The 23,241-nt window shown below is 40.3% G+C and overlaps 1 protein-coding gene and 1 long non-coding RNA gene across 5 annotated transcripts in view; one reads left to right on the top strand and one right to left on the bottom strand.

Moving 5' to 3' along the window:
* Positions 1 to 16,175, bottom strand: part of PTK2 (protein tyrosine kinase 2) — a 223,846-nt gene extending 207,671 nt beyond the window's left edge. For 2 of the 4 annotated variants that reach the window (XM_037381990.1, XM_037381994.1), the window contains exons 1-2: positions 16,004 to 16,175; positions 887 to 945 (exon numbers count right to left, since the gene is read on the bottom strand). The gene's annotated coding sequence lies outside the window, so the exon portion shown is untranslated. Of the gene's footprint in view, positions 1 to 886; positions 946 to 5,119; positions 5,139 to 15,188; positions 15,209 to 16,003 lie in introns of those variants that run through there. The other 2 variants (XM_037381991.1, XM_037381992.1) reach the window with 2 other exon arrangements.
* A 71-nt stretch (positions 16,176 to 16,246) lies between these two features.
* On the top strand, positions 16,247 to 22,846 carry LOC119145477. Its single transcript, XR_005103420.1, has 3 exons — positions 16,247 to 19,907; positions 21,497 to 21,609; positions 22,264 to 22,846. It is a non-coding gene; the product is annotated as an uncharacterized LOC119145477 (long non-coding RNA).
* The last annotated feature ends 395 nt before the right edge of the window (positions 22,847 to 23,241 follow it).

Here is a 23,241-nt window from a genome sequence, read left to right as displayed (position 1 = left end):
ATATATTAAGTCTTAAACAAGGCTCCCTGCATCAGCAAGTTAGATGGGAAAGTGCTCCTGAAGTAGCAGATTAGTTTTGTTATCTGCCAAAGCCTAAGCAAAAGAAAAAAAAAAAGTAACAGAATACAGGCTCCCAAACCACCAACCACAGGGAAGCTGTAGAAAAAAAAAAAACCAACAACAAAACCCACAAACCAGAAAAGAAAAAAAAGGAAGAAAGAGGATCCAACAAATTATTCTGGCCACCCTCAAACGTAAGAATATTCCAAACATCCACGTATGTCAACAGCAATAAAAACAGAAGTCAGAAATACCAAGTATACTGAGGAATAAAACTCAAGTTTGCAAATACAATCATTCACCCTGGAAGAAGAGGAATCAAAACCAGAATCAAAAAATAGGAGACTAGAAACAGATTCCTGTAAAACAAAGAATACCGTGGCTATTCAACTTCCTTACTCCCACTTATAGCTAGACTACTTAAGATTAGGCCAAGTGCCCCTACAGAGAAGATTTTGCTTAACACAGATTTTTATGTATTAAAAAAGCAAAATATAAGAACAGAAATTCATTAACATTTCACTCCCAACATGTCTGTTGGGTCAGACAACTTACAACTAAGTAGGTTTGGTAGGTGAAAACACACCTTACAAATTCCTCCCATGCACAGTAAATTACTTGCTGCCCAGGTCCACCCATCTCTGTATCCCTCAGGCTGAATGAAAGGGCCATAAATGGGATGTCAGAGAAAGGCCTGTTCTAGGAGGCACAGGGGAAAAGAGAAACCAAGAAATTCTGGTTTAACAGCCACTATTTAAAAAAAAAAAATTTCAACTGTAACCGTTTTATCACTAAAACCCTGTGTGAAAGTGAAATCATTACATACCTTAAGTAGACTTTCCAGCTCTCAACAGCAGGTGCTCAATACAGGATGAAACATGAAATCTGAAACAAACATTTAGAATTGATTAGGAAGTTTTCATGACCTAACATCAAGGCAGTCAAATATCCAACAAACATAACAGCAAGTAGCTGATATTCTTATTATGAAGACTAAATAACCTTCCAAAGGAACAAGCTCCAGTACATACCCTACTTTACAAATGCAGATTATTTAGCTAGGAGTCCTCAGGGGAAAAAAAATAAAAAACCAAACACCAAAACTAGAAAAACAAACAAAAAAGAAAACACACAAAAAAGTTCTTAGAAGTAGAAGCCAGGGGCTTACATTTGAACTCAAAATAGATACTTCAGAAAGTAAGTTGCCAGAAAACCTGTAGGTCCCATTAAAGCAAGCTACAAATCTCACAAGTTGTATTGTTTTGGTATTTTGAAGAAGGAAGGTTAAAGGATTCTTAAGTGAACCTTTAATACAGCTAGCATACATTTAATGGCAATAATTCAATGAGTACTGAAAACCCTATTGAGTGATTCAAAATGCTAGCAGCATCCAGATCTAGAATTAGAAAGAGTGCTTCCCTGGAGAAAAAAAAAAAAATGTGTGGGAGGAACTAGTGAAAAGCATTTATTTCCTCAGGGTACGTGCATCACAGGACAGCCACGCCAGTTTTTAGCTAAAGTAACAAATACATACAGATATAGCTCAACACACACATGTAACACACTGTCCAGAAACAGTTGTGGGTTTTTATCCTTTAAGGAAAGGATCGATCTGAAAGAACTCCAGAATCCAGTAATCTACAGTTAGTGTTGCTACTTGGCTAGTTGGTTTCGCTCTTTTGCCTCTCAAACAACAATATACTATAGGGACAAAGGCAGTACCAGTAAAAAGCCCAAGCTTGCATATTAAGCATTTAAAATTTGATTTTTAAGAACTGTTTCTGAACCTTTTTCATCTTGGCTACTTAAAGTGTTTCCCACACACAAAGGCCAAAAGATTTCCACAACAGAAGAGAACCTGATGAGATAGAACAACAAAAGAGGTTAAAAAACTGTGGAGAAATTTAACTGTTCATCTAAGCTATAATAAACTGAGAAAAATAAGAAAACCAAAATACTTGAATTTCTACATGAAAGCCACAGTAGTCACAGACACTCACGCAAAACATACATTCATAATATTAGAAAAAATATCACTGAAACCTTGAACTGCTTTTATGGTGGCACATTAGAGGAATGGCACTGCCTCAAAATACTAATTCTAAAGTTAACACAGAATCTGTTACATCAGCCTGCTGTCCCATTATTTCTAGCAGTCTGAGCAGCAACAACAGCTTTCTCGGTAGTCATGTCTGCTCTGAATATTTTTATGAAATTAGTCATGATTTGGGACAATTTGTGAAAACACCAAGGATTAACACAATGGGAATGACATCATGACAAACCCTTTATGAAGAGGGAAATTGCTCACAAGGCACTCAGATTAAGAAACCATGCAGTTATTGATTCAATTAAAGATGTTTTCTGATACAGCAAAAGCTACTTTTAATTTCCAAGGACGACAGTAATGACCTTTCCCCACTCTAGGAAGTTACGTCAAAGCACCCTTAAAGCATTTGTTAAAATAATTGTGTGTAATACCATGGGACTTGCTCACATGCGACATCAAAAATGCACCAGACAAATAATAGAAAAATATTTTAATTGCTTAGGCATCAATAATGCAAACAGAAGCATGTTAAATTTTCCACACAAGTTATCCCCCTGATTTTCAATAGAACTATCCATGTGTGTAAAACTCAGGGTACAAACGCATGCTACTGTGATTTGATGTTGGATGGCAACCCTGGAGCACAGATAAAGGGCCTCTCTTCTCATCATTAGCTACTAGGAGAGTAACACAGTCAGAGACAATCCAAATAGAGGACCATCTCCATTACACTTGCAGCTGTTTCCAGGCATACTTTCCCAAGATTTGCTTTTGCAGGTTTACTTCAATAATTACTTAGGAAGCAGGTGGTAGCAAGAACTCTCCTATGCTCAACTCAAGTTTGGCCAGTTGTAACACTTCTTAAAATAGCAATTAGTCTCATTCTAATAGGGATAAATGCTGAAAGCTTCTAAAGTGGTCAAAAGGAGATTAAACAGAAGTAGTGGTTTGGGTTAAGCAAAGTATTGTGCTTTTATTTCCACCTTTTGTAAAAAGAAATAAGAAAACCTATGTACCTTATAAAATGGTTTAAAGTAAAAAAAAAAACAAAATACATCTGGTGGGGAGTGGGGAAGGAGGTTTTCATAGCTTTTGAAGTTTTTTCTACCTTTCTCCACAAGGAAAAGGTTTTCAATAAACTGACAATATTTAAATGTTAAGTTTAACACATCTTTTGTTGTGAAAAACTATTCCTTTTTAGACTTTATCCAACTGGCTGAAAGTCATCCATCGGTCCAGTTTTATATGTTTCCTTATCTTTTTTACTCAGTTTTACCTATCACTGTCTTACCTTATTTTCTTCCTAAAAATCACACATATACCTTCCTGTTTTTTCAAATAAAAGAGAGTGCATACTTGTAGATCTAAGCATCCATATAGACTCTGAAATTTTAAGTTTTATCTTCCAGCATCATTCCATTCCCTCTCCAGTTTGACTTCTTCACCAAGCATACCACTGAAGACATGAGCCAATTACTAGCATTCAAGAATAAAAATCTTAAAATATCTTCTAGGCATGGAGTTCATCCCTTAGCATCCACATGTTTTCTGCTACTTTTAAAGCTCTTTGAACATGTTCAAAAAAATTTGTCCTCTGCTCTTTTCTAATCACTCCATTAATTCACTCTTCACAAATTCCTCTCCTAATCCTTCATTTCATTTCAATACAGCAATTCCTCATCTCAAGCCTCACAAAGCTGAAGCTGGACCACTAAACATCAACATTACTCATTTCACTTCCCTCTCCTTCTACCTCTGATCCACATAAGCAAAGCAAATAAAACAATTTGGTGTGATGCAACATTTTAATCCTTGTAAAACATTTAACATGATCATATCTGGTCTCTAGTGATGCCCCATTGGCACTACAGCAAGTAACAGGAAAACACCACAAAAGATCAAGCTAGACAGGAAAGACTTCAAGGGCTCTGCCAATGCAGTGGAAGAACAGCAATTTCTGGGCACAAGTAGTATTTTCTTTAGCAGAGATACAACATAATAACTAATTTTCTGCAGTATTATTGTTCCTGTGCACATAGTTTTTTAGGTACTCTCCTGTATCTTGCCTTAACAACTGTATATACACAGCTCCTCTACATTTCAAGCAATGAGTGTAATGGACCTGCCTGGAGCATTTTGAGCAGTAGGACCAAGAAGAAACCTACGCAGAACAGTACAACACAGCTCCGAGTACAGCCTACTGACAAATGACCTACAAATGGCCTTCAGGAAAGTCCCAGAACAGTCAAGGCAGTTACTGAAATCTAGACCAACTCAAAGGCACTATTTGCATGGACACAATGCTGTGAAGATTTAGTAGTCTTGAAATCTTAAGTGTTTCACCATAATTGGTGTACAAGCACTAATTTGATCTTAACATTGCTTAGTGGCTTGGACACCAGAAAAATGTAGTCCATAAAGCAGAATTTGGAACAGGTTCATTAGACCCAAACATAGATTCAAGCATGTCACCACAAAGCATACCTGTATGGCCACTGTCAGCCTCACCACCAGTAGTTCTACAGAAACTTTTAACCAGATCATTGTAACAATTGGGGGAAGAAGGGCAAGCTTCAGCAAGGTCAATTCCATATCATATTAAAAACACACAAACAAAAAATACAGGAGTCTGTACTTACTATTACCTCCTATTCATAAGAGCAATCACACAAAATCAGCTATAAAGATGAAGATTTAACAATGCAGAACAGAAGTCCAACATAACATTTAGAACTGCTGTAACAGAGACAGTCCAAAAAACTATCATATTTCAAGTGACAGCTGTGCATTAAGTACTCACATTATATGCACATGGGCACCACAGTTCCCCCCTCCCCATTTCATTTTGATTACGTTTCAAATCCTTTCAAGAGCCACTACTTTTATCTTGCCTATCCAAAGCTGACCTCAACTCAGCAACCCACAAAATCTACTCTTGATAGAAGTAGTAAAATAAGGGAAAAGTATTAAACCAAGCATACTTTGTGCACATTTATTTTCACAACTTACTGCAGTCCTCACTGTTCCTGTACTTCCATTCTGTGATCTCTTGCTTGGTATAATGTGACCAATGTTCTGCTCCCACTTGAGAATTCAATATCTATTTCAACAGAAATAACAAAGACTTTTGAAAGAAAAAACTTCAATGCAAGTGCCATTTATCTCCAAAGAGCCACACAGATAAATACGTTACAGAACTCCAAAATTTGTTTCCTAGGAAGGGAAGCTCCTGTATTCAATACTCTCCGCGGATTATGAAACAGTTTAAAGGTTTTGTTTGCCTTTAAGAGAAGAAAAAGCTGATTCAGTTGTAAAATGAAGCAAATGATACACACTCCTGTCTTTAAGATTCCCTCTTCCCTTCTGATGAAAGGAGAGCAAGGCATAAAACTAGCTGTTGAAAGCAGTGAAACAGTATGAGACAAGCAGTGCTGCCACCACACAAAGAAACTCTCCCGCTTCTACTAAGGTTGAATAAGCAGGGGCTTATAGCCTATGACACAACTAGACTTTCACTTCATTTAAATCCCCAGCTGAGAATTAATCATCTATGCTGCACACCATCTTCTTCTAAAGGTGCCTAATCTCCTGAAGAAATCCACTTGTGGTTTATTTCACACAAGTAACAAATTTCCATCAACAAGGGAATGAAATTCAGAGTAATAAAACCCAATTTCTTATAAAGATGAAATACTGATGCAAACTCCAGGCAGAAGTTGGGGTAAAGGTGTATTTGGCCTTGTATCCTGCTCCTTCAACTCCATTCTTTGACTAAGTTTTACAGGGGCACTGACTATGCTATTTTTGTTTCTGTCCACAACCCGAGAAATACAAGTAATAAACTCAAACTAACATTCACAAAGCATTCAAGAAAAGATAGAATATTCCCACAGGATAAGCACACGCCATATAGGTTTTTTCCCCTATTTCTCTTATAAGCTTCAATCCTTTAACTATGCCATCAAAATACATGGGCAAAACAAAAGGTATATTATTCACCTCTGAAAATGCATTGATTTTTCCTGATCACCATTAATTAGTATGGCCAAAACCATTTATGTACATAAGCATTGCTATTATATGCCTTGGGGCAATCCTCCTCCTTGGAGGAGGTCCCCCCTGCCACTGGCCAAAAATCAAACAATTTAAAAGGCAATGCTAAACAAGAAATTCACAAAAATCTGAAATTATTAGATTATCCTAATAACGAGAATTTAGTATCTAGTCTGACTACATACTTTTAGAACTGATTAAACAGAATTTAATACAAATGATGAGGAAAGGATTTCCCCTTGCCTCCACATCACACACGTGGGTTTTTTTTTTTAAGACGACCTTAGTTCCCCAGACCACAGCAAACTGCTTACAACAAAAATAATCTATACACATGCCACAAATGTACACTCTAAGCTTCACCTTATAGCTTAAAGGCTCCCTGAAAACTCAGATGTAGCACTAAAATGTTAATTTCAGCAGCTTCTGCCTCTGATTTTAACACAGTGATTGAAAAGCTCTCAGATCAATGAGTTTATTCTTTACTTTCATAAGGAACATCTCAAATGCTGGGTGCGTCATTAATATCAGTTTCCAGCAGAGGCTGTACAAGTACAGACAGCCATGCATACCACATTGTCTTCACACACATTTTCACTGAAGATTACTTAATTCTGTTTCCCCGATCTCAGTACTGATTTATTCCTTCCATGACAAAATGCTCAGAAACATTTTGACTTCCTTCAAAACAGATTAATTCAAGCTACAATTAAGAGGAAGCCTACTGGTGCAACATCAAAATACAAGCTATCACACTGAAGAGTGAAAGACAAAAAGAAAGTATAGATTCACCAGAAGTTCCTATTAATTCTGAAAGCAAAGCTCAGTTTATTAACATGTAATAAAATAAAGTCATTAAAGAGCAATACCCAAAGGAACAACAACAGTCATCCTCTAAGGCCACTTTATTAACTTGTTTGCACAGTTTAAAAGTCTTGCATGTTTTCTTCCATGAAATTTGTAAAGTGCACAAAAAAGGCAACTAAGCTAATTGTTCTAATATCAGCAACCAGTTTACAATTCTGTTTTTCAAGTCACGTCTAGGTAATATCTGCATCTATAGAAGAGCATGACAGTTTAATTTATGGAAAAGATCTTCTCCCCATGACCTTTACAGCCACAAGTGAGAACAGCATTCCACAAAGAAAATAAATGATGTTTTGCCTGCAACAGATTTACAAAGGTGCACAGTCTCAGGCAATAGCTAACAAGTTCACAGCAAGGAGCTGCGTACAAGAGCTTGGAGAAAAATATCAGTTGCTGGGGTTACTATCAATTACCTTTTGACTATTGGCATAAACCTGAAAATAATAACCTCGCATTCTTTACCTGTTAGCATCACTAAAATCAGTGCCAGACAGGACTCAAGAGGTCATCTTGTCCATCTGCCACTCCTGAGGTGGTGATAAACAGCATCTCTTTTCTGACAGATGTCTAATTTGTTAAAGTCTGTCATTGACAACAGTCCCTTCCCTAATCTGTTCTAATGGTTTGTTACTCTTAGCATTAGAAGTCTACCTCCACAAGTAACCCAAGTCTTCAGTCCTATTATTTCTCAACTATTTCTTGGTTTAGCTCCCCTAACCCTTTATCTTCTTCATCCTTGTTGAAGCCTAGTGCATGTGAATAACTTAAGACCACACTGTAGGAGATAAAAAGTTAAAATTTCTATTTTTTCATTTCTTGTGTGTCATTCTTGGATATCTTCTTCTACTGAAAGCATCCAGAACAAACTAAAACCCTTTCCCTACCCAAAATTGAACACTGTATTCTAACTAAACAGTACTGAATTCAGTTGAACAGTTACTCCAAGTATTTACTCCCTTGCTACACCACAGTAGAGCATTTTTTTCTGCACCAGCAGAACAAGGTTAATCACAAACTGAGCACCAATCAATCAATAACGTGCACATCTCAGCTTACTCAGCTCTTTCAGAACTTGAAAAGTATGCTTCAAGCAGACATTTGAACAACAGAATTCAAAATGCACTAAACAGAGTAGGAAGAGCAGCTTGAGTTGAGAGGCACCAGAAAAAGTACAGAAAACAGCCAGCTTTATACAAGCTAAAGTGAAAACGACAAGATAATTAATAAACCAACTGGAATCTAGAAGCCTCTAGGATATAGTGCTTAAGCCTGAAATAGAAAGTGAGAGCTGATAACAATTCCAAATTATTTTAGCCATTAATTAACAGCATTCCAATAATAGTGCTGTTAACACAAGAGTGAGAGCAGAAACTCTAATTTGTAACATTTGCAAAAAGCTTCACTGCAAGCAGGAGACCCTTACGTGTCAGTACTGTGTAAAGGTTTCCTGGGTGAAGGGTGGCAATAGAAAACTAGTTAAAAACAAAAAAAAAATTAAATTTAAGTCTTCAATACAATTAAAAATGCAACCCAGAGATTAAACCCCTCCAACTTGTGGCTCATCACTTGGGATGTACATTTTTATATCCATATTATCAACCAGGTTTCCCCCCTACTCATAAAATAAAATGTAAGTGCATTGTATTCAGTGAATGCAAATGCAGTTCTGAGTCACACCTCATGAAAGGTTAACAAGTACACTGACAAATGTGAATTAATTGCAACGACCATGCCAAGGTTCATTGCAAGCACTAAGATGGCACCTTAAATGAACAACTTTGATCTAACATCATGGTTTCTGCTTTTCCTCATGAAGGGCATTTCAAACCCCTCTACAAAAAGCACTTCAGAATTGTCATGTGTTCCTGTGCCAGTGGACAACACCTGAGCAAAGCACCATCCTTATTTTAAGAGGGAAAACAACAGCGCAGCAGTTAAATTAGTTCAGTCATCAAAAGAGAAAAAAAATAAGCCACAGAAGAGGTAGAAAGAAAATTCTTGCCTCTTGACTTCCAATACTGTGGCTGTACCAGTGTTTCCTGCCTCTTTCTACCACTGGTTAACAAAACCAGTGGTATCAGGCACAAGAGGTCCTAGGCACTGACAAAAATACAAAAATAGCTCAAGTACTGAAACTTGCTGGGGGAAAGGAAGGTAAGCACTAATGCAAAATTAAAGAAGTATAAAGTTTAACTTCTCTTTGTAAAGAGTTCAAGCAACTGAACTATGAAGGTACCTGTTACACTTCTGTGTGCTACTACCTAAGCAGTAAAATCACTTAAGAATTATCTCTGCCTTTAAACAGCATCTACTACAGAAAAGCATCAGTAAAGAAGCAAAGGGGATGAAGGAGGAGTCGCTAAAACCTGAGGCATAAGCAGGCATAAAAGAATGACAAGAGCAGCCCCCAGCAAAAGGAATTTCTGCTTGAAGAAAGGTATTAGAAATGGGGGGGAGGGATGACATGGGACACAGAATGACCAACAGCTAGTGAACATCTTTGTTAATTAACCAACATAGAAAGGAAATGTACTTTTAAACACTAAATTTATTTTTCTCCTTTCTGTAGTAGTCTTTACTTGAAAAGAGTGGGCAATTAAAACTCCAGTATTCTAAACCACAATGTAAGACAATTTTTCCCTCAGAGGAAAAAGATTACAACTGCCTCGTCCAAAAACGGAAATCAAGAACTGATACCTGTGTGAAAATAAGAAAATGTCAGTAGTTTTTATGCTTTCGCACTATCTTTCATAGAAAAAGAAATTTAAAGAATACCTAAAATCAGTAAGAGGAAATTCTCTTTAAGATCACAGAAATCCTGAACCTCAGTGCTACAGAGTATTACTGAGGACAAACTTGCCTCAGCATTCACGCTGAATGTAAAACCTACAGCAGACAGGATGAAACAGGTATTGATTGATATCAATCTCCACCACTGGGTATAACTCAGACGTTGGGATTTATAAGTCTCTTACTAGCACTTTCAGCAGCAGTAATGTTGAAGGCAGTGCTAGGAAATTAAGTATCAAATGTTGATGGACCGGGAGACCTTACTGGCTACCGCACATCCCATGGACTGTAGCAGCAAACACTCCTCGCAGCATTTAAGACCAATCTGGGGTAAAAAAGCTAGGTACCTGGTTAAAGGGGTGCATTCAGATCTGCAAAATACAGCATTTAGCTCATTTTGAGCTTCTGCCACCCCCTTGCAACCAAATTATTTGCTATCCTAGCAGCAAGAAAACAGGGAAGAGTAGCAGCTCCTGCTTCCCATATTAAAAGAAAAAAAACCACACACACAAAAAAACCCCACAACACAAAACAGACCAACAAAAAACCCACCAGCTGTTGCTTCGAATCCTTCCCATGAACTTGAATCCAGTAAAGGAAAAATTTTATCTGCCTTCCAAAGGATACTTTATAGCCTCAGATGGTCTGGTCCTCCTCCCCTCCCCCAAAACAAAACAAAAGCAGGAATTGCACATTTTCATGTACGGGTAAACAATGAAAACCCCCAAGCATGGCAGCAGGAAGCAGGAGCAGCCAGTAGAACCCTCTGACCTCTTTCTTACCGTCCCAAACAGCAAGAACAGCTTTGGCTCTATCACAATCCTCTCTGCAAAGGCAATGAAAAGTGCCTCATTTAAGGAGTCTTGACATACACACCGTCTAAACACATCTAAATTTATTGTTTATCAACATACCGAGAATGATAGCAGTGACAAGGAACATGTAATCTCCCATTACTGTCTCCAGGACAACTGATGCACGTGTTTTGCTTACACACTTCTGGTCAAAAGGAAGGAAATTACTCCAGGGTCTTAAAATGAGTTAAATTACAGTTCCATGGGCAGGGAAAGGGCCAAGATTAATCTTTAAGGATTAAGGTCTAAACTGACCTATATTACTCTCCACGAAGTTGGAACCCTGCAGCAAAATGAAACCAAGTTGAACACTTGTCAGTTCCCCTTCCCAGAAAAAAAAGTAATACTTCAATGCAATAGGAAGCTAACAAAAACTACTTAAACTTTTTCTATATGCCCTTTCTGCACTGAACACAATAAAAAAGGGCAGAGGACCAGCGCAGAGAATTAGAGGGTGGAAGAAACAGTCTTGAAGTCATAGGGGACAAAGGAAATCCGATACAGGAGAGTTTTACCTATTCAGCCGTGGACTGCTGCAGACCTAAAGAAAATTTACACAAACTCACAATTAACACTGGTGCAAGCAAATCATCAGATGCTCTCTAACAAAGCCTGTTGCCTTCAGCTTTCGTTATTTACCTCTTTCATTCCAATTTTTTACTTGACAGAAATTGCATTCACAGCTTATAAACCAGGTTTCAGAAACTATTCTCCAATTTCTTCTTAATCTACGAACCACTGACACCACCTCTAATCTGCATCTCCAGATTTCAAGTACTGTCAGAGCCAGACAGCATTCAGTTTCTGTGGTTCTTCTGCCATCTCTGAAACTATTTCTTCCATAGACATGATTCCCTGTGTCAGCTACCTCCAATGACACATCCCTCTAACAAAGCTTTCAAAACATGCCCTTGCAAATTTCAGCAGTTCATACACCTTTCAGCATAACACACCTGGGTAATCACAACAGTCTAGAGACTGTATCTGCTTTATACAAATAGAGAAAATCAGATCAAGCCAGCTGAAGTTTTTTGTGCTTTTGGTTGTTTGATTGTAGGCGGGGTTTTTTTGCATGTGATTTTTTTTATTATTTAATCACTTTCTACTCATGAAGACGTAATACTCAAAAGTCCCCACCAGTTGCAAGACTTGCATATCCCAGTGTCAGGATCACTAAACACTGAGCAAGCAACAAACTCCTACCTTCAGAAGCTCACATGGTAGAAAAAGTTACAAAAAATTAGAATAGGGAAAATTAAAAAAATTAAACCTAAAACACAAAGCCTGCAGGTTTTACAAGCTGTTCAGTCCCTAAATAGCCACTTTCTTCAACAGTTCATCTGATTAGCCATCAACTACTACCTGAATATGGAGAGCTGGACATGAAAAACAAGAGCTATTAGAAAGATCTATTTCATCATCTCCACAGAAGTCCTTCCTCTCCTACACCAAAAAGACTATTTAAAACCAGATATCTACCTGGATATCACATTTTCCATTTAATTTCCCATTCTTTCAACTTCATGTCTTCCTAATATATACAATAAACCACATTCATTGAACACTGTGGTAGAACACATTGGACTTCTGAGGTTCCTAAGTAGCAGTCATATACAAATCAAGAGACTCACTTGAAATTCATAACAATTTATGAACTCGAAACTTGCATTAATCTGCATTAATTTCTAGGGTTTTTTCTAAACACTTCAAAATATAAAAGACTGCTTTCAGTACAAAAACCACTATCTTGTAGAAGTTGCCATTCAGGGAGACAAGAATCACTGTGGTTCAGATGCTAAATAAGTAGATGCAGAATTAGAGTTTCAGTGTTCCTAACTAATTTCTGCTATCATTCCATACAAGAGTTCAAAGTGATACAGTAAGGAGTTGTTTGCTGCAGTTTTTAAAACCCTAACATCTAATTAAAGTCCTTTCAAGAAATTTAGTCAGTAAGTCCATGTTTTCATGTTACTCAGCAATGGTACTTAAAACTTCAGAACTCATACGAGATGAAAGGAAGAACAGATTTAGTCTGGAAACCGCATCTGATGGAGCTAAATATCAGTCACACACTTGAGTTTTCATTGACAAAACTGTACCTTGAGAACACAGAAAGTTCTCTGTTACAGCAGGAAAGACTTTTCCACAAATCCTAAGAGATATAAAAGGAATGGAAATAGCCTGTATTGTTACTATAAATGTTTTATCATATAAAAGACCATACTGCTACACAAGGCAATGCCTACCAGGGAAAGAAAAAACCCAATCATTTTGTTATACAAATGACAAAATATGAGTTATTTCTTGAGTTACCCTCTTACTGAAAAAAAACCCCACCACATTTATACATGCATAAAAAAATAGAAGACAACTCCTAAACCATCAAAGTCATGCATTTTACTACTTAACCTCCAAAAAGCACTCCTGCTTTTCTCTGCTCCTATCATACACCCCACCAAATATCTATTAGCTTGGTGGAACTTACAAAACCAAGATTCCCCCATTCAACTATTAGTCATCATGTGGTAAAAAATTATATAAAAAAAATAAAAGCAAAAGCCCTTTCAACAGCATGTAAAGTACTTTGTTTCAAAGTTACATCACTACATATGTAGAAGTTGTAACCATTTTTAAAGCTATTTCAGCAAATTACACATTCAAGACACCAGTGCTATTCTAAGAATATTCATTTCTTGATTAAGTACTCCAACACACTACTATGTTAACTACATATGCTTAGTACTTTTAATAATACCCAGGGCTGAGGCTGAATAAAGCTTGGAGCTTTTGACAGATAGGTATTATGCCATCTTCCTCTTATGTGTAATTTTAACCTTCACACAAAATAAAAGGTCAACGAACATAAACATCAATCCAAGCCATGTTGTACAAAAACTGGATTTAAGACATAATAGCACCAAAGACAAATTAATTTCAGAACTGTTTTTCTCTTGTTGAATATCCTGTAGAGTTTACAGTCCTGTGAGTGAAAATGTGTGCCAGCAACTAGTGTCTCTTCCCTCTTTTGGGTTTGTTTGGGTTCTTTTGTTTGTTTTGTTTTGTTAACAGCACTCCCAAATTTTAGGTCCATTACATTTATTGCACAGGCCCTGATCTCAAACATACACATATATATTCTTTACAGAACCTCAGCCATAAATAAACCTTGCTTTGAGAAAATGAAAGGCTGTGGACCCCATCCACAAATCACACCATACAGGCAAAGGTGTTCCAATAAAGATATGAGGTAGGATAACAACCTGATTTCCAAGGTAACAAAAAAGGAGCCAGGTAGAGAAAGGAAGTGGTGGAATTTTGGACATCAGTAAGATAACAAGCTCTTCCAAAAAAACACGTAACATTTAATATTGTCTGGCCTCAATCCAGTTATGCACTTGACCTTACTGAGGTTTAATAGAATCAGAGATGATAAAGGCAGATTAGGTTTGAGGAATGTGGGACTTTCCCCATTAACACAAGCAAAAAAGAAAAGATTAAATGACCAAAGGCCAAAGGAGTCTGAATTTTTAAGGGACACTGCAATACCACTTCACTCCCAAGCTAACATTCACATTAAATACTTCAATATGAATCCCCAAGTGTTTCTCCTTTCAAGTGAACTTTTTGTGCAACACATTTACTACAGCACTGCTATTATCCTAGTCAAACTGCCAAAAACTGAGCTGCAGGCTGACGCTGCTACCATGCTAGGGCCTACAGGATACACTCTGCTTTCAAAGCACTTAAGACTGACTACAAGTCAACTAACACAGAAACAATGTAGTGAACAGTCTTTCAGCCAGAAAAAAAAAAGGAGGGGGGGAGGGGGGAAATCAAAGAGAAAGACTACAACTTATTAAAAAAAAAAAGCATCATCTGAGTAAAGGCTGTTGGGAAAGAGAATGAATGTGAAAACTGGCAATATACAACATAGGCTTCAAAATTAGTCCCAGGGATTCGACGAGAAAAATACTCTGTTACAGCTGCAGAAGTACAATCTGCACCATACTACAAAAGCAGGTTTACAACCGAAAAGAAAAAAAATATCAGATTTCCTCAAGAAACACAAAGGCTCCCCTATCCAATCCAACTTCTGTGGTACCAGCCAGGTCGATCCAAAGCCACTAAGGAACACTCGCTCCTCTTCCCTGCTACAGATTTCAGAGGCTCTCGCCGCGCTAAAACGTGTCTGTGCCCAAAGAGCTGCCTCTGCTTCTCTTCGGATCACACAACCCCACTCTCCGGCGAGCTCAGTAACAGAATAAATCAATAACAACAACAACAAAAAAAAAAAAGAAATCACCACACCAGAACCAAACCCCCAAAAACCCCAAAACGCACAAAAAGAAGAAACCTTAACCACTTCCCCCGCGCTCCCACCCAGGCTTTAACAGGCAACCACAGATTTACCAGCACGCCCGGAGAGAGGAAGGGGCAAAGCCCGGCTCCGGCAGCGAGGGGACACCTTCTCCTCCCCCTCCTCCCTCCCCTTTCCCTTTGTTTACTTTACGGACCGTCCCGCTCCGCCTCGCCGAGCCGCGGCCCCGCCACCGCCGAGCCGCCAGCACCTCGCCGCCTCTCGCCACATCCGGTGGGACCGGACCGGCGCGGCCGCCCCGGCCCCGGGGAGCAGGGAGGGCCGGCCGCCAGCCGAGCCCCCCGGGCGGGCGGGCAGGGCGGAGGGGCCGGCCGGCTTCGCCCCGGGGAGGAGCGGGGGAGGCAGGCGGTACACCAGATGACCTCTCCCCGCAGGCTCCTCTTCTCCCATTCCCTTCCCATCCTGCCCGTCCCACCAACACCGCCCAACGCGGCTCCCCCGCAGGCGCCGCTGGCGAGGGAAGGGAAGCGGCGCTGCCCGGACCCCCAGCCCCATATCCGCCTTCCCCCTCGGCCGGCTGCAGCACCTCGCTTGCACCGCGGCCACGGGGCGCCCTCAGCCGCGGGAGGCTTCCCCGGCCGCGGGCACCCACGGCTGCGGTTCGTGGGTGCAGGTACGTGTGTGCGCTCACGCAAACCCCGTGGGAGGATGGGGTGTCTCCTGTGCCCCCTCCCCGGCGTCCAAGGCAGCCCCTCCCGAGCAATACAGAAGAAACGGGCGGCTCTGCCCCTCAGGAGACGGGGCCCCCGTCGCACCCCGAGCCGGGGGGGGGACACACGGGGGACACACACGAAAGGAGAACCCGCTGCCCCCCCACACCCCTTTCCACCGCTTCCCTCCCCGTTACGTAAGTTAGGGCCATCGGGGCCGCTGCGCCTTATTCTGCGGGTCCCCCTCGCCCCTTCCGTCCCCTCCTCCTCCCCTCAGGCAGCCCCCGCCGCCAGCACTCACCGCGCTGCGAGCAGCCTCCTCCGGCCGGCGGGCGGGCGGAGGGGCCGCGGCGAGCTGGGGGCGAGAAGCAGCGAACTTGTCCCGCCGAGCGCCGGATGCTGTGGACGCCCGCCTGCCGCTCGCTCTAGGTGGGTCTGCGCGGCGGTGCGGGCAGCTGCCTGCCTGCCTGCCTGCCTGCCCGCCCGCCCCGGCCACTCCAGGCCGCTCCCCCGCCCTCCCGGCGCGCTGCACCATGGGATGCGCGGCTGCCCTCTCTCTCCCCCTCCCTCCCCGCCCGGCTCGCTCCCCACACTAACATGGCTGCGGGGGATGGAGGGGGGGCGGGCTGCCGCCCCTCAAGCCGGGGGCGGGGGGGGAGGCGCCCCGCCCCGCCCCACCTGCGCAGGCGCGGCGTGCGGGCCTCAGGTGGCGCGAGCCGTTAGTCCCCCGCCGTCGCCTGGAATCCTGTCAGGGGCGGTGGTGATGGCGGCCGGGCGCATCCCTTCCCTCCGCCGGCCTCAAGGGGCTCTTTCCTGCCTCCTTCCCCGAGGCAATGCGGATCCTGAGGGGCCGGGGGGGTGGGGGGTGTTAGCTCGAGAAGAGGGGAGGTTTAACCCCTTGTCCTCACTCCGCTTCTCAGAGGCGGCTCTCAAGCTCGGCTCCTCGGTGTCTCCCTGTTCATTTGTGACCGGGCGTCCCAGCTGCCCGGAGGCATGAAGACGCCTCAGACAAACTCGCTCTGTTGGCTTGTTCTGGGACCTCTGGCCTTGCTTCATTGCCACGGCGGCACCGGTTGGCACAATTGTTCTCTTGTTTCAAGACTAGGATATTCTTTCAAGAAAATACTTGCATATTTACTTACGTATGACCTCAGTGTTTGCGTGCTTGTCAGTCGTTGAGTATATTTAATAACCTAGGTCTGAAATGGTCATTTTAAAAGTCCCTATTAAACCATCGCTTGCCTCTAGTGGCAGTTGGACTCCCTTTTTGCTCCTCTGCATGCCCCACGCAGCCTGAGCTTGAGCAGATCCTGAACCTCCACCTCTGGAAGTTGCCAGTGTGTCTGGAAACCTGAGGTAGGGTGCATTTCACTTTGGATTACGTGTATCTGGAGCCGACTTAGCTGGCTGGGCTGCCTTTATAGTTGGTAGAGAACTAGTCACTGCAGTGCCATTTGGGATGCGATTCATCTGATCAAATATGGGTAGTTTAAGGTAGGACATGTCACACTCTTAAACTTACCTATATTTATTAGTTTTAGAGGTACTATAAGGACACTCAAGGGAGCCATGGTTAATGAGTAGGCACCTAGATTGTATATCCAGTTTTTCAGGTGATTCCCACCTAAAATGTCCCAGGCCCCTATAGGAGCCAATCCATCAGGTAAGCTCTGAACAGGATATAAATGCATTGAGCACCGTACAAAAATAAGTCCTAGAAATGTTCTTTTTAACAGCAGTACAGTAATCCTAAGCATCTTTTATAGAAAAATGCTTGGCCATTAGAGGAGAGAGTCCTTTAAGCCGCACAGTGTACGCTGGATGGAATAGTAAATGCACTCTACTCTTTCTACTGAAGCCGGACCACTATGCAGAAATGAAGGAAGGAAGGAAGGAAGAATGATTTCAGTTATTTTATAATTATTGGTCTTGGGATCACTATTGATGCTCTTGCCAGAAAAGGTAGAAATGTGCTAATTAAAATTACTGATGACAGAAAGTTGGGAGACATCAATAAAGAGGATGTTCACAGGAACACAGAGGAAAAATTGAGTGCTCTTGAGGACTGAGATAGTAAAAATGGAAGGAAATGCATGAGTAAAACAGGAGTATATTTTCTGATTAATATACAGGGAAGGGGTGGCATAAATACTGGAAAGAGAAAATGAAAGGGAAAATAGAGCTTCATAAATTTTTATTATATGGTATTTAGCAGTAGCAGGGAATTGCGCTAAATGACCCTTCCAAGCATTTGATCCCAATTATGAATCATTTCTTCTTTGTCTCAGCCTTCATCTAAAGATGTCAAAGTGCTCTAGCCTCTAAGCAAACTTGTGAAGAAGACAGCTATCCTCATTTTTTGTACTGGAAAGCTGAGACAGTATTTGAGTTGCCAAATTCACACATTATTCACTTGATGAACAGGCCTAAAAGCAAATAGCTCCTCTCCAGGGCTACATCCTACACATACAAGATAGTAGCAATACCTACTTTCTGTCATGTGTAGTATATCCTATTGATTTTATATACAGGTTTAATAAACATTCTTCAGGTATCTTTTCAAATGTCCTTGCTTTAATAAATAATTACTATTCCTGTGTGTTTATAACTGTCCTCTTCAGGTTCCCTGGGCAACATCAGTGTAACCAATTCTCTTCATTTTAGAGGTGAAAAAACTAATAAGAGACATGGGTAATTTATGGAGGAGACAGAGTAATGCTACAGCAATGGTAGAACTGTGAATCTGATTCTTATATTTTTGCTCAATCTTTTAATAGCTACACTTGTTCATACAGAAAAGAAGTGTGCTGTCTGTAGTCTGTGGGAACGTACCCATTGGTTTTAATGGGATAAAGGTAAACCCAAAATGATAAATCAAATCGATGGTTTGTAGCAATTCCTGAGAAGTGTCTGTTTCAGGTCCTGGTGACAAATTTTTTTGTTGGTTTCTTGTTACTTTCTTTCATCAGCAAGATACTTGTAAGAACTTTCATCAGCAAGATACTTGTTGCCTTCAGCCACAGACTGATTTTGATAAAACACTTGCAAGGAAATCTTTCTTATATTACAGAAAGCAGTTTGGTTTTAGTCAAATGTAAAGGAAGTTCCATAAAAGCTGATGATTCAAGCTCTCAGCTGGGAGAGGGGAGCTGTGTTGCTGTCCGATGGAATGTTACATGATTATCCAAAATGATGGCTTTAGCAGAAACTCATGAGACTCAAGTAGGATGAGAGTCATGGCTTCTGTATGGACTATAAGGCATCCAGATTAAAATCTCTGCCATTCCCGTGCCCCTCCCCCCCTTCCCCCAACTTCAGGGCCCCATGCAAACTAATTGCCTCTGAGAAAGATACTTCTAGGAGTTCATACATCCTACCTATTGAGAATACCATGAATCGCTCTCTGTTTACCCCTATTTTTCTCAACTGTCTAAGGGAGAACCTAGGTAATTAGCCTAAATCTTTACATCACTGAACTTTTATAAGTTGTGATTCGCACCTTTGTCTTCTAAGATTCTTGTTTTCTTCTGATTCTTGAGAACTTGTGCAGAAAAGTTAAAGTTAAAAAAGTTAAAGTTTTCTTGCCATGTCTGTCTACACAGAAGTTGTTGGTAAGTGGAAAAAAGACTATCCCCTATAATTTATTACCAGATGATTAATATTGAGGTAAGACATTCATTTTATTACTAATGGTATTATTTGCCTAGTCCATGCCATTATCTCATTTAATTTACAGTGATTATTAAACCTGTGCTGCATTGGTATAGACAAAAAGGTAGGAGACTTCATTATAGTGTAGCATGTATTGTCTTTCCTTTTATTAAGTGATGGAGCTGGGGGAAATGGCTCTAATGAGAGCTAGTTCTTTCCAGCATTTTGGAGAACAGCTTCAGTCTGGCATCTTCAGCTTTCCTGCAGGATGGTAAATATTTATTAAAGCAACCAGAGTGATCAGGCTTATTAGAGACAGGTAGCTCTGAACTGTGGGGCTGTTTCAAGCTGTGACAATGAAATGCAGAGGGATTTGGGAAAAAAGGAGAAAATGGCAAGATGTTAAGTATTTCACAATATACACAGTAACATTCTTCATTGTAAGAGGAAATGTGTAAATGTCTTTTTTTTTTTTTTTTAATCATCTAAATCAACCTGAAATGAAGAAGTCTTCAAGTGCATTCGTAAGGAGTCTACGTAGTACTCTGACCTTGGTAAGGAAATGAATATAGCAGATAAGTAGATAGAAATAAAATGACAATGCCTGTCATATCAGAGTTACAATCTGCTGCAAACCTGATGGTGCAAGTTTTTCTGATGTGGGAGTTTTCATATTTAGTTTGTAGGGTCAGCAGCATGGGTTACCTTGAGGGACCAGGTCCTACCTACATTTAACAGTGAATAATGCCACACAGATGGAGGATGCATGTTACAGCAGTTAGAGCCCCAGTGGTACATGCAGCCTCATGGCTAGAATTACAGACTTGAACAATTAAGGGCACCAAAATGTAAATAATCTTGATATGCACATCTCTGCTGCTCTCTGGATTTAAAAAAAAAAGAAAGACAAACCATTATATTAGCATTTCTGTGCAGCACCTAGAGTAGAAATGGAATGGAAAGTCACAAATGGAGGTTTTTCTAATTTATTAAAAAACAAAACAAACCACAAATTCTTAAGAAAAGCTCCAAGACAAATTGGCAAAATTGCGCAAGATCAGGAAGAAATTTTCAGGTGGAAAAAACTACCTACCAGCTGGGAGACCCACTTGATGAGTTGCTGTTATTAACTAAGACCTCCAAAGCAAATGTTAATGTGTTAATTAGAAGCAGGGTAATAACCTCCCAGATTTCCCAGTGGGAAACAAAAAAGCCAAACCAAACCAAACACAAGACTATTTTTTTCTGGCTATAACTGGTTAAAACCAAACATGTCAGCAAGGGACCCCCACCCCCCACCCCCAGTACTGCTTCTTCATTTTCTGAAGCGTTTGCAGCATTGCTGCCCTATTGGTAATGTAGACCACCTTACCTGGCATTTCAGCATGGTAACTAGATAGAAGCACGGAATCCAGAAGTTTATTTATCTTTCCAGAAAATCAAATAAAATCTCTATCCTGACTGGTAGCTTTGATTTCTAGAAAGAAAGAAAAAGTCCCGCATTGGCTTAGACTGGTTCCAAGTAAGAAAAAAGTAAGAAAAGGAAATTAAAAGGGAAGAGGAGAGATTCATTCTCTGTCTGTCCTGTCAGTATAAAAACACAAGAGTCTGAATGAGCTCTCACACGGAGCCCTACTCATTTTATTTTGGCTTCCGTGATAGAAATCAACTTTTTTTTTTTTTTTTTTTTTTTTTTTTTTTTTGCTAACCAACCTTCAGAAGAACTTGTAGCCAAGCAAAATCAAACCATATGTTTTAAAATTGCATTCTGTTGAGACCAAACAGCATAAAGGGATGTAGCTCTTACGGACATTTAGGAAACACTTGAATTCTTTGACTTACCTTCTGCAGTTTTTTACCATTTGGATGCCTTGAGCTGTGTTGCATGCTTTTCTCAGAAAGGCTCAAGAGAGATGGAGGGTATTCAGGCGTATGCATTATCCGCGGGGCTAGCTTGTGGGAAAGCCAGGACTGGAGCCACAGTACTTACATTCCAGGAGCGCATTTGATGACTTTCCCAGTAAAGACACAGCCTTTCTTATCTCTCAGCTCTGAGCCAGCCCACGATCCTTATATTTTCATTTAGTATTCATAAGAATTGAAAAAACTCCTTTTTTTTTTTTATTATTTTGTCTTTACACAGTTCTGGTTCTTTGTGATTAATCAGATCAACTCAGCTTTTTGCAGGAACTGTGACAGTACCGTCATCACTCTGTTCTCTCTCAAATTCCTCCCAAAATCCCTTCAGCTGCTTTGGTAAGCTTACACTTTTACTGTGGAGTCCCTTGATGTGTAAAATATATGTGATGTTTTGATCAAAGGAGTTCTTGTACTTAATGTAAATTTCAACACACTTATAGCAGTCAGATGTGAATGTATAGATCTAATCCTCCTGTTCACCACTGGGCCCACAGGACATCAGTGCAGCTAGCAAGGAGGGCAGGGATGATTGGTGAGGAATATTTTAACTTCTATATTTGATTTTAAGACTGCGTTAAGCTTTATCCATTTATGATAAGATTAACTAATGTTCTGAACACCTATCATCTGAAAGGTTACAACAATCACATTTGGGAACAGTTGTCTTTTTTTCTTTCACATTTTTTTCAACATCTGAGCGAATGGCCAAAAAAAATCTCCTTTCTGCAATCCTTTTGGCCACTTTAAGTGGCATTTTAGATATCAGAGAATTATTTTCTGTAGATTTATTTTCAAACACAAACCCAAATACATTAAGTAGGGAGACTGTTTTCTGTGGGGTATTAATGGTCATTGCTGACCAGTCTCATATTCAGTGAGTGATTTTGAATGTATGTGAACATTGGTTTTTCTGATGTTTTGTTTATTTTCCAGTCTCTGTTTATTCAACTGTAGTATCTACAAATTTATCAACCTAATTTTTAATTCTAGGTGGAAGGAATTCTGAAGAGACAATGCCACCTTGGAATCTGTCCCAGAATCTTGAAGACTTTGATACTACTTTGATTTGGAATTTAGGAGTGGCATACAGGACTGGTAGTTGTTCCATATGCCTTTCCAGTGAGTTACAGGGTTCTTCTTATTTTCCCTGAAGTTGTGGCCCTGGAAATTTACTCTTTCTCTCCTCTCTAACAAAAGAATAGAGATGAGGGGCTCTAATTGCTCCATTGGACCAAGTGTCATTGGCTTTCATAACTGTGTAGGATGTGGTGAAGAGGACATGTTCTAGCAGTGACTTGTGGGGTGGGGTGAGTCTTCCTATCCTGTATCCTGTTGCAGAGGCAATCCTCTTGCATTACATTTTCCTCTTGTTAAAAAAAGTTACTTTAAGTTATAGGCCAAGATACTGCTGACCTGTATGAATTCATTTTACAATGGCTGTGTAGAGAGTCCCTGCTGTCTACATGAAGTCATTACTTGGGAACCACTGAATGAGTTACCTCATAAAATTAAGTCAGCCAGCAGAAGGCTTCTGTCATTCCTTTGATTTGTTCATCCTGTGCTACTTTGAAAGCTGGAATAAAAATGGAATAAAAGGATTGTAATTTTCTTGAGTTCAGGTCCTTGCTCTTCAGATGCCTAATTAAAAATCGATCATTTATTCTCCTTTAGGATTCTGCAAAGAAAGGGTACTGCTCTTACAAGTTTTTGAAGGGAGCCTCTGCAATGGATAAAATACAGAGCTAATTATCATAGCAGGTACGTTTAGAAGACAGCAATGCACTGGAAAATACTTTCTTTGCAGGACTGTTGAACTCGTGCATGTCCTTCTGTTCTTTACCCCTTCAGTACACTGCCTGACATTCATTGGCGTGTATGTATTTGCAGTATAGAAAAAGAGATTTTCTGAATTGTCATCTTTTCCATGTTACATATACAGTTCTGCCTACTAGTTTTCTCAGTACACGC

Source organism: Falco rusticolus, chromosome 3, assembly GCF_015220075.1.
Source record: "Falco rusticolus isolate bFalRus1 chromosome 3, bFalRus1.pri, whole genome shotgun sequence".
Taxonomy (NCBI): domain Eukaryota; kingdom Metazoa; phylum Chordata; class Aves; order Falconiformes; family Falconidae; genus Falco; species Falco rusticolus.
Note: the sequence above shows the minus strand (reverse complement) of the source record. Positions and strands in the feature narration are given on the sequence as shown.